This window comes from Ursus arctos, unplaced genomic scaffold (genome assembly GCF_023065955.2).
Source record: "Ursus arctos isolate Adak ecotype North America unplaced genomic scaffold, UrsArc2.0 scaffold_9, whole genome shotgun sequence".
In the NCBI taxonomy this organism is placed as follows: Eukaryota; Metazoa; Chordata; class Mammalia; order Carnivora; family Ursidae; genus Ursus; species Ursus arctos.
Genome location: NW_026623111.1, coordinates 34,160,156 through 34,174,574, shown reverse-complemented (window position 1 = coordinate 34,174,574; position 14,419 = coordinate 34,160,156). Strand labels below are relative to the sequence as shown.

The 14,419-nt window shown below is 37.7% G+C and overlaps 1 protein-coding gene across 3 annotated transcripts in view; it reads right to left on the bottom strand.

Moving 5' to 3' along the window:
- Window positions 1-14,419, bottom strand: part of GRXCR1 (glutaredoxin and cysteine rich domain containing 1) — a 296,287-nt gene that overhangs the window by 117,527 nt on the left and 164,341 nt on the right. The window lies entirely within an intron of this gene.

Here is a 14,419-nt window from a genome sequence, read left to right as displayed (position 1 = left end):
CCTTGTTACTTTCCCACTTCTGCTAGCAGGAAACATTCTCTTGGACAGAGGGAAGGTTTTGGAAGGAAGTTTAATGGAACAATGAGGGAAGAATGGAAAATCCCCCAAGCCAGACAGATCAGGCAAAGCAGTCCACGTGATTTGTATTAATAAATATTATATCCAAATCACCCATGCATAGAGAAAGGACCTTCTAACACTGTGCTCAGTGGATTTGCTGACACTTTGACGGGTGACTGAACAATCTCTTAAGATACAAGGCCATCTTAAAACATACTAGGAGAAGGATCCACAGCTGGCCCTCCCTCATACTGCACTTTGAGGTTTTTTAATGTTTATAGTTTTATCTGATATAAACTTTACATTTATTTTAGAAAATTCAGACAATAATAGCACAGCATTGAAAAAAAAGTCATTCAAAAAAGAAAAGTCACGAATAACCTCACTAGAGATGTTAATAATTTTGTGAAATATCTTCCCATCTGTATGAAGATGAGATGCTCTGATGATCACGAAACCACACTGCCCAGCCCCTTGCAGTTTAAGGGGAGAAGGAACATGTGCCTAGCTTTTGCTGGTGGGATGTGAGCAAAAGTAAGCATTGTTTGTGGACCAAGGCAGTTAAGAGAGAGAGTCCCCTGTCCATGCCCTTTGTCTTCCTCCCCCATCTGCTAGCTGGATGACCCCAGCAATCTTGAAACCATTTACTGAGCTTGTCAGAGTCACAAATTCACAACTGCAACCACCTTGCACTGAACCATGTTATAAGCAAAAAAAAAAAAGCCTTTACTGTGTTAAGCAATGGAGGGTTGTTTGTCAGTGCTCTCATATATAAAATCATACCGGATTTAACATCTTGCTTTTTCCATTCACCATTAGATAGCAAGTCATTTCTTATATCTTTACTTCTAAAAACATGAATTTAATGTGTGTATTAAAAGTCCTTCCAATAGTTGTACCATATTTTATTTCTGTTTCTGGATTGCTAGATGTTTAAATTATTTAAAATATTTAGTAAAATAATGCTTCACTCAATGTTCTTGTTCGAAAATCAGTGTACACATATCTAAGTAGTTCTTAGTGTCAATTCTTTTGGGTAAAATTGATGACGTAAGAATTTTTTTAATATCAAGCTTTTGACATAAATTGCCAATTACAGACAAGAAAAGTTATATAATTTCCACTTCTCCTAGCATATGAGTTCCCATTTTACTGCACTCTCACCAATGCCAACAGTGCATATTACCAATTTTCAATAATGTTTATTTTGTCAAGTTCAAAAGCAGCATTTCAGTGATGCTATAATTTCCCAACTTTGAACCTTGTTGATGACTTTCTTCTGAATATTTTCTTCATATAGAACACTCACTGAAGAAAAAGATGGGAGAAAAATAGAAATCTCTGCCTCATGGCTAACTGAATTAGGAATCAACTATTAGAGAATTCCATATAATGCCCAAAAAAGAAGCGGGGAGAGATGAAGGGAAGAAGGAAGAGAGAAAGAGTTAGCACTATATCAACTATCTCTACGTGACAATATAAAGAGGCTCTAACTTGGCAAGGAAAAAGAGTACATCATCAAAGTACATAATGAGAACATAAGTGAGAAAATACTTATTGGGGAAGAAGAGGGACAAAATAATTCAGTTTTATAGCCAAATGTCCGAATCTTTAAAGAACACCATAGTGAGTGGGGAGGTCATGAATATTAGCCTAATTAAGAAAAAAAAATCAAAATTCTGTGCTTGTCCCCATTATTTTTTGTCCTGACCTCCCTACGTAATCTGCCTTAGTTCCCTTTATCTAGATGTTTGGGTTGGACAGAGTGCTATAGCATAAGCAGAATCTGGAAGTCAAGAAGCCTAGGCTCAAATTCCAGCAGACCTCAATGCGAATGCTCTTTCCACCACCCAGATCTTCAATTTTCCCATCAGTAGAATGGAGGTAACAATATCTACCTTAGTGAGTTGTGCTTGCAAAGTAGCTGGAACATATTGCTCAATGTGTTTGTGATGGTGTATATGTACATACTATGTGTCCTCTGAATGGAAACAACTAATCATAGCCTGAATAAGGCAAGACAATGGCTATATAAGATTACAGTTGATAAATATACTTGAAGGATAGAAAAAATTCAATAGAATGATTAAAAAGTTTATGATATTTTAAATATATATGTTAAAATATATAGTGTGTATACATATATGTACCTATATCCATGCGTATGTATGCATATCTAAGATTTATATACTATTTTAAAATAATGAGACTAGTTAAGAGTCATCTCTCTTTCAAGGATGAACTGAAAGTCCAGTCAACTGCAAACCAGCCTGCCACAAGTATAAGGAGGTATTTGCTAGCGTGAGAATACATTTTGATCATTGTGATTCATGTACTTATCTTCAGCTAATATAAAAATTAAGCTGCTCTTTTCAGCAGATAACTTTGCAATCATTCTTTCATTCAGGCAATGAGTATTCCATAAGTAGCGACTGAATGCCACCCAAGGATAAGACACAGCTAGACACTATGGTAAGTATAAAGATATGTAAAATTAGGGGCACCTGGGTGGCACAGCGGTTGGGCGTCTGCCTTCGGCTCAGGGCGTGATCCCGGTGTTATGGGATCGAGCCCCACATCAGGCTCTTCTGCTATGAGCCTGCTTCTTCCTCTCCCACTCCCCCTGCTTGTGTTCCCTCTCTCGCTGGCTGTCTCTATCTCTGTCAAATAAATAAATAAAATCTTAAAAAAAAAAAGATATGTAAAATTATGCCCATGCCTTCCATTGGTAACATTGCTTAAACAAAATAGCTAGAGTGCAATGCAGTGTATTTTAAGCTAATATATAATCCCGTTTTCTTGAAATAACCAAATTAACAGTCTTCTCCAATAGAAGGCTTCAGCACTATTCTCAACACTTTCCACTCTCATTCTGCTTACAATTTGTGCCCAGCTGCTTGATGTTAACATACCAACTTCTAGCTACCCCATTTGCTACCTTTTTCCAGTATCAGTTTACTATTCCCTAAATTTTACTCACTTTGCCAGGTTAGCAGCCTCCCTTTAGAAAGAAGTTCCTTCTTCTCTTCCTTAAGAGGTACTCTTTCAATCATTTATTCATTTAACTATATTTATCAAGCACCTGAAAAATACCCGAGTGTTGCTGGATCTATACAGGTGAACACAACAGGCATGTTCCCTGCCTTTAGAAGTAGATAACATACAATAAACAAAAAAAGTATAATAGAAATTATAATAAGCATTACTAAGAATAAGAAGTAGCTATAACAAGAAATGATAAAAGAAGGGAGCCTACTTCAGACTAAATCATTTCAGTCAGCCTCTCTGAAAAGAAGACATTAAACAAGAGTTTACCAAAATTAGAAGAGATTGATCATGTAAAGGTTTGAGGTGGGCAGGAGCAGTTGGAGATAGTTTCTCAGTTGTGGTGACATGTGTAAAGGTCCTGAGGCCAAAAATCAGCAGGTATGTTCAAAGAACTAAAAAAAGGCAGAGTGGTTGAAGACAACTATGACTCCTATTCTACAAAGCCCTTCTAAGAAGGGCCAACTAACCAACTAACCTAACTAACAAGACCTTTCCTTCTCAACCTAATTCCTTAATTTATGCAACCCCCTCAAAACATGAAACAAAAACCATATTACCACTATAGAAACATTTCAAATACTCATAAATTTAACACCAATGGGCATCTGTTTATTAAAAATAGTAAATTATAAATTCTAGAAGCTAAATAGAGGGCAGAATGTTGCATTAACCAAACTAGAGCTACTTTGGAAAATATATTAATGATCAATTCAAAGAAAAAAAACTTCTTTGCTCAATTCCCAGTAGAAATGATAACCCAGCAGCTAGACCTAGGCCTGGGTATTTATTGTTGGTGTCAGTTTTTAATCAGAATATCTAATTATTTCCTTATTTATAGAGAAAGCAGGACATCAAAATTTAATTATTCTTTTACTCATCCTATCTCCAAATATTGCCTCACATACTATTCTGTGTCTGATTACCATTGCATGGTAACTTTAACCATATTCCTGGCTTTTGGAGCATAATTTTTAAAAATCCCTTGAATCATAGAAATATATATAACATGTCTCCATTTGCTGCTATTTTATAACTATCACATTCACTACTTTGTTTTTTGGTATTGAAAACAGTAAAACTTGTCATTGGAAGTGAAGCAGAAACTCTGCCAGTCATTAACAAAGTAATTGTCTTTTCTCCAGCAACACTTGTCAACAGAGAAGCAATAAGCCATGACTCACTCCCCAAGTGCTGTTCTCAGAACTCCTGTTTGGATGGAGAGAACCTATCGATTTTTATTTTCTAACTATGCTGGTGACTGGAGGGGAAAAGAGATGCACTAACCATCAGTGAAATAGGGAAAATAAACTGTCCCTGAGCCTTTTCAGCATATAGAATATTGAATCCTTCTTAACCAACATGACTTTACAAGTCAAAATTCACAGTTCAATTATTAACTTGAAGTGCAGAGAACTTCCGGTCAGAAAAGAAACTAAGTGCATTAAAGAAAGTATTCTTTGAAAACAGGACTATTTTCTTATTATATAACAAGAAAGATGGAGGATTTCTTAGTTTATACACTTGTTATGAATGGGGCTGTGGGTCCACACGATGCTGGGTTTGAATCTTGGATCAGCCATCCTCTGAATGACCTTGAGCCTCAGTTTCCTTTTCTGTCAAATAGTAGTTCCTACTGCACAGAGTGTTTGAAAAAATTTAATAGAATGATGTATGTGAAGTGCTTAGCATGTTGTTCGGTAAATGATAGCCATAAATTCTTACCAGTTTCTTAAACTAGCTAAGTAGACAGTACATACTGTTTGGAGGACAGTGAGAAGAATGGAACCAGATGAGCATAATTAACTGACAGGGAGTCAAGGCAATCCCATTCTGTTTCTGGTCTGATTCTAGGGCTTCAAGGCTCAACCGGTCGGTCCTCACCAAGGTCCTGGAGAAGGGCTCCAGTTTCCAAAGCCTTGTTCACTCTTTATATCTCTGGACTGAGAGTTTACCATATAGTAAGTGCTACACTGGGGGCAGAAGGCTTCAGTGCTGGCTTACATCCCGTCACTATGGACCCTGAGTACACATGGCTGTCTCAGAATCCCAGGCTGCTCAGCTCTGGATTCAACATGCACCCCAGCATTTCTACTGGATAATTATATAAACTCTCTAAAATTAACACAACCACAGATGGAGGAAGATCAATAAAGACTTCCCAGAGAAACAACTTCCCACAATGGATTTTATAGTTCAATTTTCATCTTTGATTCACCTCTATATCTTGTAGAGTGTTTTGCAAATAAACAGTGCTCAGAGAAATCGTTGCTGAACTGAAATTAGCTAAGTTAGATTTTAACGTCAGAACAAACTGACCTCGCATTTTAGGAGAGAGGTAAATAACAACTGACATGATTACTTCCATCTCTTTCCGTCCTGCTTCCAGTCCATATGTGAGGTGGGAAATAATGGTTGTTACCTTTCAGGCAAAATATCTGACTCTCATAATGTTATTGGTGTCATTAAAAGGACCATCTATACTACATTACAAATTGTTGGATGCTAGAGAGTAAATAGTGTATTCTGCCATAGAACCCAAGTCCCCAAAAAAATCAAAGAGCGAGAAATCAAGTTTACCTATTTAGGTGTTGAAAACTTGACTTGGCTGCCTTCAACTTAAAAAAGCCAAGCAATTCAAACTTCCAGTCCACTTAGCATCAAGGAGCTTTATATAAGCTCAACCTTCATTCTCAAGCATGAAACAAGGACTTTGCTCTTTCCTCTTGAATAAGGAATTTCTTGTGTATTTTGTGACTACTTTTACATCCTTCTTCAATCAGACTGTCACTATGAAGAATACCTATAAATATGTCTTATGGTAAAAAGATTTCTAAACTAACTGTATTATATTATTACTCCAAGTAATGGTGTATGGATTCAACGTTCTTAACTCCTAATAAAGAGATAATCAATGAATTAAATTATGCATACATTTATCCTACACTCGGGAAGTGTACTTCTCACAATTCTGCTTGGAACCATCCAAAGGAAATCCAATTGCTTTGAGATGGAGAAAAGGTTTGACAGAATGAATGAACATGGCACTCAAGAATAAGGAATAATGAATAAAGTATTAAAAATACCGAATCAGATCCAGAGATACTCAAGCCATCCTACTAAGTATCAAAAAGAACAGAGTTCATCCTTGAGATTTTTCCAGAATGAGGATAGAAACAAGAGAACAGGGAAATAGAGTCACAGTCTTAGAAACATCGGCCTAGAAAACTAAAAGCAGCTTTTCAGATCAGCAGTGGATTTCAAGAGAGCTGTCAGTGCTGAACGTGGTAGCATAGGAATGTAAATCCCTAGAGTGGCAATTTATTTTTCCATGAGAATGTGCTTGCAGAATGTGTAAAAGATTCTTTCAAATTTTCAAATGTATTGAGATAAAATATCAATGCTCTTAGAAACTACTCTGCTGACAAATTCTTCTTAGTCATTATTTTTTAAATTGATGAAAAAATAAAATGTCAAAAGAAACATGCAAAATTGACTGGAAAATATATATTAAAGAAATCCTTATCCTGAGACATACGTCCTGTCTTATTCTTGTACCTGAATTTTTTTAAATCACTGAAAATTTGACATGCATTATCTTTTACCAATAAATGCCATAAATTTATCACAAATTATAGTTCATAATCATGTTCCTTCTCTTCTTCCAAAAGCTTGATGCCAAAATGGAGCCCTGGGACAACCTAATTCTATTATCCTACCACCGTTGCCGGGGTAACAGGGGACTGTTGATTCTACTGTCTGAGATGAAGGTTAAAACTGGCAAGAAGAGGAAAAAGAGGGAGCCAAGACAGGAAAAAAACCCAACTGTTTTCATTCAGAGATCTAGAGATGTTTTTGTTTTCCTTGTGGGACTGTAGTTTCTTTTTTTTTTTTTTTAAAGATTTATTTATTTATTTATTTGACAGAGATAGAGACAGCCAGCGAGAGAGGGAACACAAGCAGGGGGAGTGGGAGAGGGAGAAGCAGGCTTCCCGCTGAGCAGGGAGCCTGATGCGGGGCTCGATCCCAGGACTCTGGGATCATGACCTGAGCCGAAGGCAGACGCTTAATGACTGAGCCACTCGGGCACCCCAGGATTGTAGTTTCAAGTCCACTGATAAACTAGAAGGCTTGTTTAAGAGCACACAAGTGGTCCCCAAATGAGGCCAGGAAAGTTCTCCTAAAAAGAGAAGGCACGATACAATGTGGGTGACTCTGGGCTGGAAAGTTCCAGCACCCCAGAGAGCACAGAGTTCAGTCAAATCTCTCAAAGTATCAATTACGGATTGAAAAGGGGGACCTTTAGCAGATACGTCTTTTTGCATCATCTTTTGCAAATGAGTTAATGCAGTTTCCAAAGCTTTTGCATATATAAACTTGGAACTCTAAAATAATCTGACTGAGTTGGCTTTGATCTGCTCTGTTTGCAAACAGAAGCTTTCTCAAGTATGAATATATAAGTCATATTAGAAACTAAATAAAAATTCATTAATCATTTATACTGTCTGCCCATTATTAGCTCCAGAAGCTGGGAGTCTCTTGGAAGAGTCAATGGACTCGAGGGATAAGCCTTGATACTTTGAGACCCAGGAAATAAAATAGGATGAGGCGTTGAGAAAACCATGGTCCCCACTTCTATATGAAAACTGCTACATCTCTGACACCCTGAAGATTAACAATCGCTGGGACCGTTAGAAGGTAACATGTCTGGTGTGGACACCAGGGCTTCACAGGAGTGGGTGTAGGAGATGACATCTGTGAGGCCTACAGAGGCAGCTTCAGGGCTATGGATAAGCATGAGCTGAGGGGGGAAAGCCGGCCACATGGGGCTGTGCAGTTTTCCATGTGAGAATCACCGAGCCCCCTTTCCTGAAATAATTCTGGAGGCTTTGGAGCGAAGGACCCTGAGGTCCAGCCATCCATCTGTTGGAAGCTCTGTAATTTAGGAGTCATCTATTTTCTCAGGCTGTGGAAGCCTGCATCGTATGTTCACCAGTGCATAATTGTGCAAGGCTCAACCCGGAGTGCAGTTCGGGTAGTTCAAGAAGGGGTCTGGGCAGCTTAGCCCTGCTGAGGGTTTACTATGGGGCTTCGTCAGCTCTGAGATGTGCATTTTCCCACGTGTTAACATCTCTGAAATTGGTGGGCATCTGACCCTCAGATAGATCCGTAATGGTCATGACATAACTGCCTGAGCATTAAAACTTACAGACTTGTTTCCCTGACTTGGAAAAAAATCCAAGACAACAGCAGAGCACACTTTTAATAAACACTGCATCACCAATGCCTTTGATCGCAGGAAGGACTGACTGCCTTGTGTGAGAACCACACACAGCAATGACTCCGAGAGGAAAAGTGATTAATGAGACTCAAACTCTGGGTGTTTAGGAATATCCTAATTAATTTATTTTACATTATTTGCCTTTATATGTATGCTCAAGAGTGATATACAAGAACAATCTCTATACAAACACATCTAAAAGAGCTTTTTCCATATGTTTAAAAATTTCAGGCCATAATAAAATATTGTGCCATGATTAAATTAGCAGGGCTTTTTTTATTTTTTCTTTCTCAGTGGTTCATAAAATAAGGGTGCATCTTCTAACTGATAGCGTCTTAGATTTGATGAAATGTGGGCATATGCTACAATTTTCATATACATGTAACTTTCATTTAATGCTGTGCAACATCCAGAGGGACAGGCAAGAAACAACTTCATTACCAGAAGGGATGCATTCTTACTAGAGGTCTGGAACACACTGGGATCCAGAGGATGGCTTATTAATTTATTTGCTATCTGCATGGGGTCACCTTTCTATCCAATAAAGTCAGCCTCAGAGAGGCATCCAACATGTCTTCTTCCCCACTCCCATCCTCCCACTACTTTCCTTCTTTTCTGCCTCTCTGCTCTCTTCCCAAGACTCTAGCTCCACTTGGTTGTCCCTGTGTGGTCAAAGGCACTGAGTCCAGCTCCTCAACCCCTTGATGGAGATAAGCTCAGGTCTTCCAGGTATTTCAGAAGGGAGCTTCTCTGAAACCCTCAAGAAGTTCTCTTGCTGATATTGACCACATCTCACAGCACAAATGCAATGTGCATTGGCGGTGGGGGAAGGGAGAAGATGGAAGGAATGAACTGGGTAAAACAGAGAACATCACCTGTTACCTTCTTTAATCTCATAACATTCCTGACCATAGGGAATTGTGAAACATTCACTTTACAGATGGCAAAACCGGGCCTAAATGCTGAGTCATGCACTAACTCTAACATGGATTTGTAGAATGAGTTGCTGGGATAGCGCATTAGCTGTGATCTATGCGGAGGGGGAAACAGTCTTTTATTTCACTTAAAACAGTAATAAGCAGAGTGTGTGTTAATAATGACCTCTCATATATTTACAAACATTTGTTTATAACGAATTTATGAGGCCTTACTTACAGGGGATCTAATTTCATTTAAAACAAAGCAGCTATTATTATTTCAATTTATATTTACCTAATTCTTCTTTTTTAAAAAGGTTATATTTATTTATTTGTCAGAGAGAGAGAGAGAGAGGCAGAGGGAGAAGCAGGCTCCCCACTGAGCATGGAGTCCCATGTGGGACTCGATCCCATGACCTGAGTAGAAGGCAGACACTTAACCGACTGAGCCACCCAGGCGTCCCTATATTTACCCAATTCTTATAGAGACTGAAAGAAGGCTAGAAAAATGTATACACTACAGCAACATACAATAAATTTAAAATAATCCAGAAAAAGGAGGCATAGGAAAAACAAAGATAGGAGGTAAATATTCATATATTCACCTTCCAGATGGAAGGAAATGAGGCACAGTGAGATTATACCACCATTCTAAGTCCTACATAAATGAAACATCTCAGTTGAAGTTGAATGCCACTAACCTTCCAAAGTCAGAAAACCAATCCCCATCTTTATATGTTCACTTTGTCCCTCACAAACTCAACTGCTTAATTTCCCAACCCATTCATTCATTCATTCAGCAAATACTTTTTTTTTAGTGTTTGCAAAACTTTTTTTTAAATAATAATATTTATTATATTATGTTAGTCGCCATACAGTACATCCCTGGTTTTTGATGTAAAATTCAATGATTCATTAGTTGCATATAACGCTCAGTGCACCATGCAATACATGCCCTCCTTAATACCCATCACCAGCCTATCCCATTCCCCCACCCACCTCCCCTCTGAAGCCCTCAGTTTGTTTCCCAGAGTCCATAGTCTCTCATGCTTCATTCCCCCTTCTGTTTACCCCCCCTTTTCTCTTCCCTTTCTTCTCCTACCGATCTTCCTACTTCTTATGTTCCATAAATGAGTGAAACCATATGATAATTGTCTTTCTCTGCTTGACTTATTTCGCTTAGCATTACCTCCTCCAGTCCTGTCCATGTTGCAGCAAATGTTGAGAAATTGTTCTTTTTGATGGCTGAGTAATATTCCATTGTATATATGGACCACATCTTCTTAATCCAGTCATCTGTTGAAGAGCATCTTGGCTCCTTCCATGATTTAGCTATTGTGGACAATGCTGCTACAAACATTGGGGTGCATATGGCCCTTCTCTTCATTACGTCTGTATCTTTGGGGTAAATACCCAGTAGCGCAATTTCAGCAAATACTTTTTAGTAGGTTTCTTGTGCCTGGCATTGCCCTTATCCCTGCCTATACAAATATGAACAAAGCTAATCTCCACCGATATAGAAAGTGGCCTGTTCTACTTCTTCCTCTCTAAGTAGACATCTAGTTCAAATACCAACACAGCAATTTGAACATAAAATATTTTAACCTCCAGAAGTTCCCAAGGTATCTGCGATCATTTGTCCTTAAGTGGTAGTACTCAAAAAACAGTGTTCTTCACAGAAACTAATTCCCTTTGTTCCAAGTAAATACACACACAAAAAAGTAAGACGTGCACATTTCCTAGTCTATAGTCTGCTTTGAGCTCCCTTATTAAGAAATATATTTGTCCTTCATAAATAACTGACTTGAATTATGCTGTCCTGATTAGCACGGTGTATAGTGAATAACATCCTATCATCAAAAAAGAACATTTTCATGGAAGGTTATTTCATCTCTTCCAGTTTTCCTCATCACTCCTTCCATAAAAGTCTAAGGAAATCTCAAACAAATACAGAATGTTACATTTTAGAAAAGAATCTGATCAGAACCCTTATCTTTCTTTTTCTCACACTAGGGTTTCTGGTATTCCTTTTATGTCAATCATGATGTACACTATATGCATAAGAAATCTTCGATATAAAAGGCTGAAGACTCTTTCAAAGAAGAATTCTTAAAGTCTATGGATCTCTTTAATTTTTGTATGCGGAAATAAATCCTTCTTAATATCAACTCTCTTGCTCAACATGTCGATACTGAATTCTCCAAAACCGATGTATAGCAAATCATTGATGCTTTCAGAGTATCAGTCTAACATTCAATATAAACTCGAGGATCAGTATCAGAGAAGGTCTGAGTAGTGGAGGAATAATCAATATCTACATCAAACATCTGAACATATTGAATCACTGTAGAATTTAACAGAACTGTTGGCTTAATTTTACTCAACTTCATAAAAAAAACCTTACAAGGAAGTTCAGCATATAAAAAAGTAAACATATGGCTAAATGGGGAATTTTTTTAAAAAAATACCTTCTATCTTAAGGTAATTCTGGTCAATGACTCTTCCTCTACATAAGAGGCATGATTAACTGATAGCTGTTTTTTACTTCATTGACTAAGTGCATGCCCAGCAACATGATTATCAGGGTGTATCATGTATAGAATTGCTCCAGAAGTTAGGTTTCCATTTCTTTTCAGTTTCTCTTTTTACCTATTGAATTATTTCTCTTAAGTCCAAGTTTTATTAGTTTCCTCTAACCAAAGAGTTATACATAGGAATACCCCATGGCTGGTAAGAAGTTGATTCGTACCCATGTCCAAGTATCAGTGATTCAACTTATTAATTTGATAATTATGTTGCCTTTACTGTAGACTTATTTATGTCCTATCTTAGAAGCATATTGTACCTGAATATCACAAAATAGATTATCAGCTAAACAAAGGATGATAGTCTAATAACTAAGGTCTAGCTTTGAATATACCACTAGAATATTATTTTAAAACATAAGAAAGTCATGGAAAAACAGTTTTAAAAGTAAATTATATAATAAGAAAATATCTATTTTTAAAAAAATACATAGACAGAAAATTAATTAAGTACATAAATGTTGGAGGATGTGGAAAATTGAAAGCCTCCTACAATTACTGATGGGTGTATATACTCATGCACACATTCTGGATGCCATGACCCAGGAAAGCCACTCACAGTTGTATAACATAGAGATGTTACCTCAAGGTCCCGAGGGAACATGTATGAGGAGGTTTATTTCAATATTGTGTGGGGTTTTGGGAGATTGGAAACAATAGCCTTGTAAATACTATGTAGAAATCAAGATCAATGAGCTAAGTTCCCACATCACTCTGATATATCTTTAATACATAGTATTAGTATTGACTAAAATAATTCAGAAACAGAATGGGTTCTACAGACACTAACATATCATTTAAGTGGAATAAAAACAAATGCATGCACAAAGCAACACCACATATTTTACAAGGGTGATATAAATCAAAGTATATTTTGTAAGGGTACGTAAGAGAAAAGAAAGAAATAAAAGTGGGACTAGATGAAGTGGGAACGTGGGGGCGTCGCATGGACCGGTGATGACAGATTACCCTGAATAGTAGGATGCAATTAATTCACCTCACCGTAACCAAAAATAGATAGGTGATTATCTCGTGGTTGAGATGTGATGGCTAGTTTTTATTTTTTCGTGCTTTTCTGTATTTTCCGATGAGCATATTTTACCTTCATACTTACTAAATAGAGTTATTCCTCATATCTTTGAATTATATTTATACAGGCTAATTTATGCTCAATAAAATGCACCCTTTTAGTATAGATTGGTGAGTTTTAACAAATACATACAGGACTCCTTCGATTTTTAAGAGATTTGCTTGAACCAGAGCTTCTGTACCCAGATTCAGTACTTCTCCCACTACCTCAAAATAACTTTACAAAGTACCCCAAAAGTTTGAATTTCATAATACATCATACCATTTTTTTACCTTGAAAAATTAATTACTATAATAAATGCCTCCATACAACCGCCTGTGGGAGGACATCATTAGATGTGCTCTTTGTTATGTGAAACAAGGGAATTGAGAGAAAGTAATTTTTCACAGTGAGAAAGCAGAGACCAGATAGGAAATCAGGACATCATGAGCCTGACATTTGCTTTCATGAATTTTAATAACTAACCTTTTTTCTGGATAGAAGTTGACCCATCTTAAAAGGATAGGAAGTCAAGACTTCATACCTTTAAAATTATGCCATTCTAGAAGGAGTGATAACTTCCACCTCACTCCTGGTTTCCTTCTTTCTACCTGCCATGGATCATTTGGGGGCTCCAGTGGAGTTTTTGGAGAGATTAGAAGCAGAGACAAGCGAGAGACAAAAGTAATGTTGAAGGGGAAGAAAAACGAGCTGCTGGCATCCAGTTGACACAGCACGGTGAGTCTGGACACAAGAAGACGGATACGATATGAGGTCAGCCACCCAGACGATGGATGATATTCCTACAGCTGTTAAGACATTGTTCCCAACTAGACTGGCAACAGCTTGTAGTCTAGCTCAGAAATCAGATCTCCCTCACCCAAAATAAATTAATTAACACCCACCCCTCTGAATTAAATAGCCCGGTCTGCCTGCCCAGCTTCTGTCAGCATTCTTTCTTCCTTAATGCCTGTTCCTTTGCTGAGCTTTCCAACTGCCCTCAGCGCTGCCAAGCAGGCAGTTCCTGTTCTTTAATTCAGTTTTATCACGTCAGGAGATTGCCATCAAGCCTTAATAACATTCTGCAGCCCACGGAGACATTAGCCGTCCCTAAAGCCCAGCTAACTTTTTGTTACAGGCATCTGTTCAAAAGATTGGAGTCTGCCCAGTCTCAGCCAGCACAGGACAAACACACACTCCAAAGAAACATCACTTAGGGCGCACGGAAAATGGACTAGCATCATTGACTTCATTCTTTTGTGAGGTTTCTTATTCCTACTAGGAATATGCAATGATCATCAAATACTGTTCTGTAATCTAAAGATGACCAAGGACAGTTGAGACTAAACTCTTAAGAAGCATTCTCTACCAAGATTTCCAGGTGGCTCTCAACGCACCGTAAAGTTATGACAGTAACATTTTGCATTCGTTTAGGGCTTTAGCTTCCAATGGCTCTCACGTG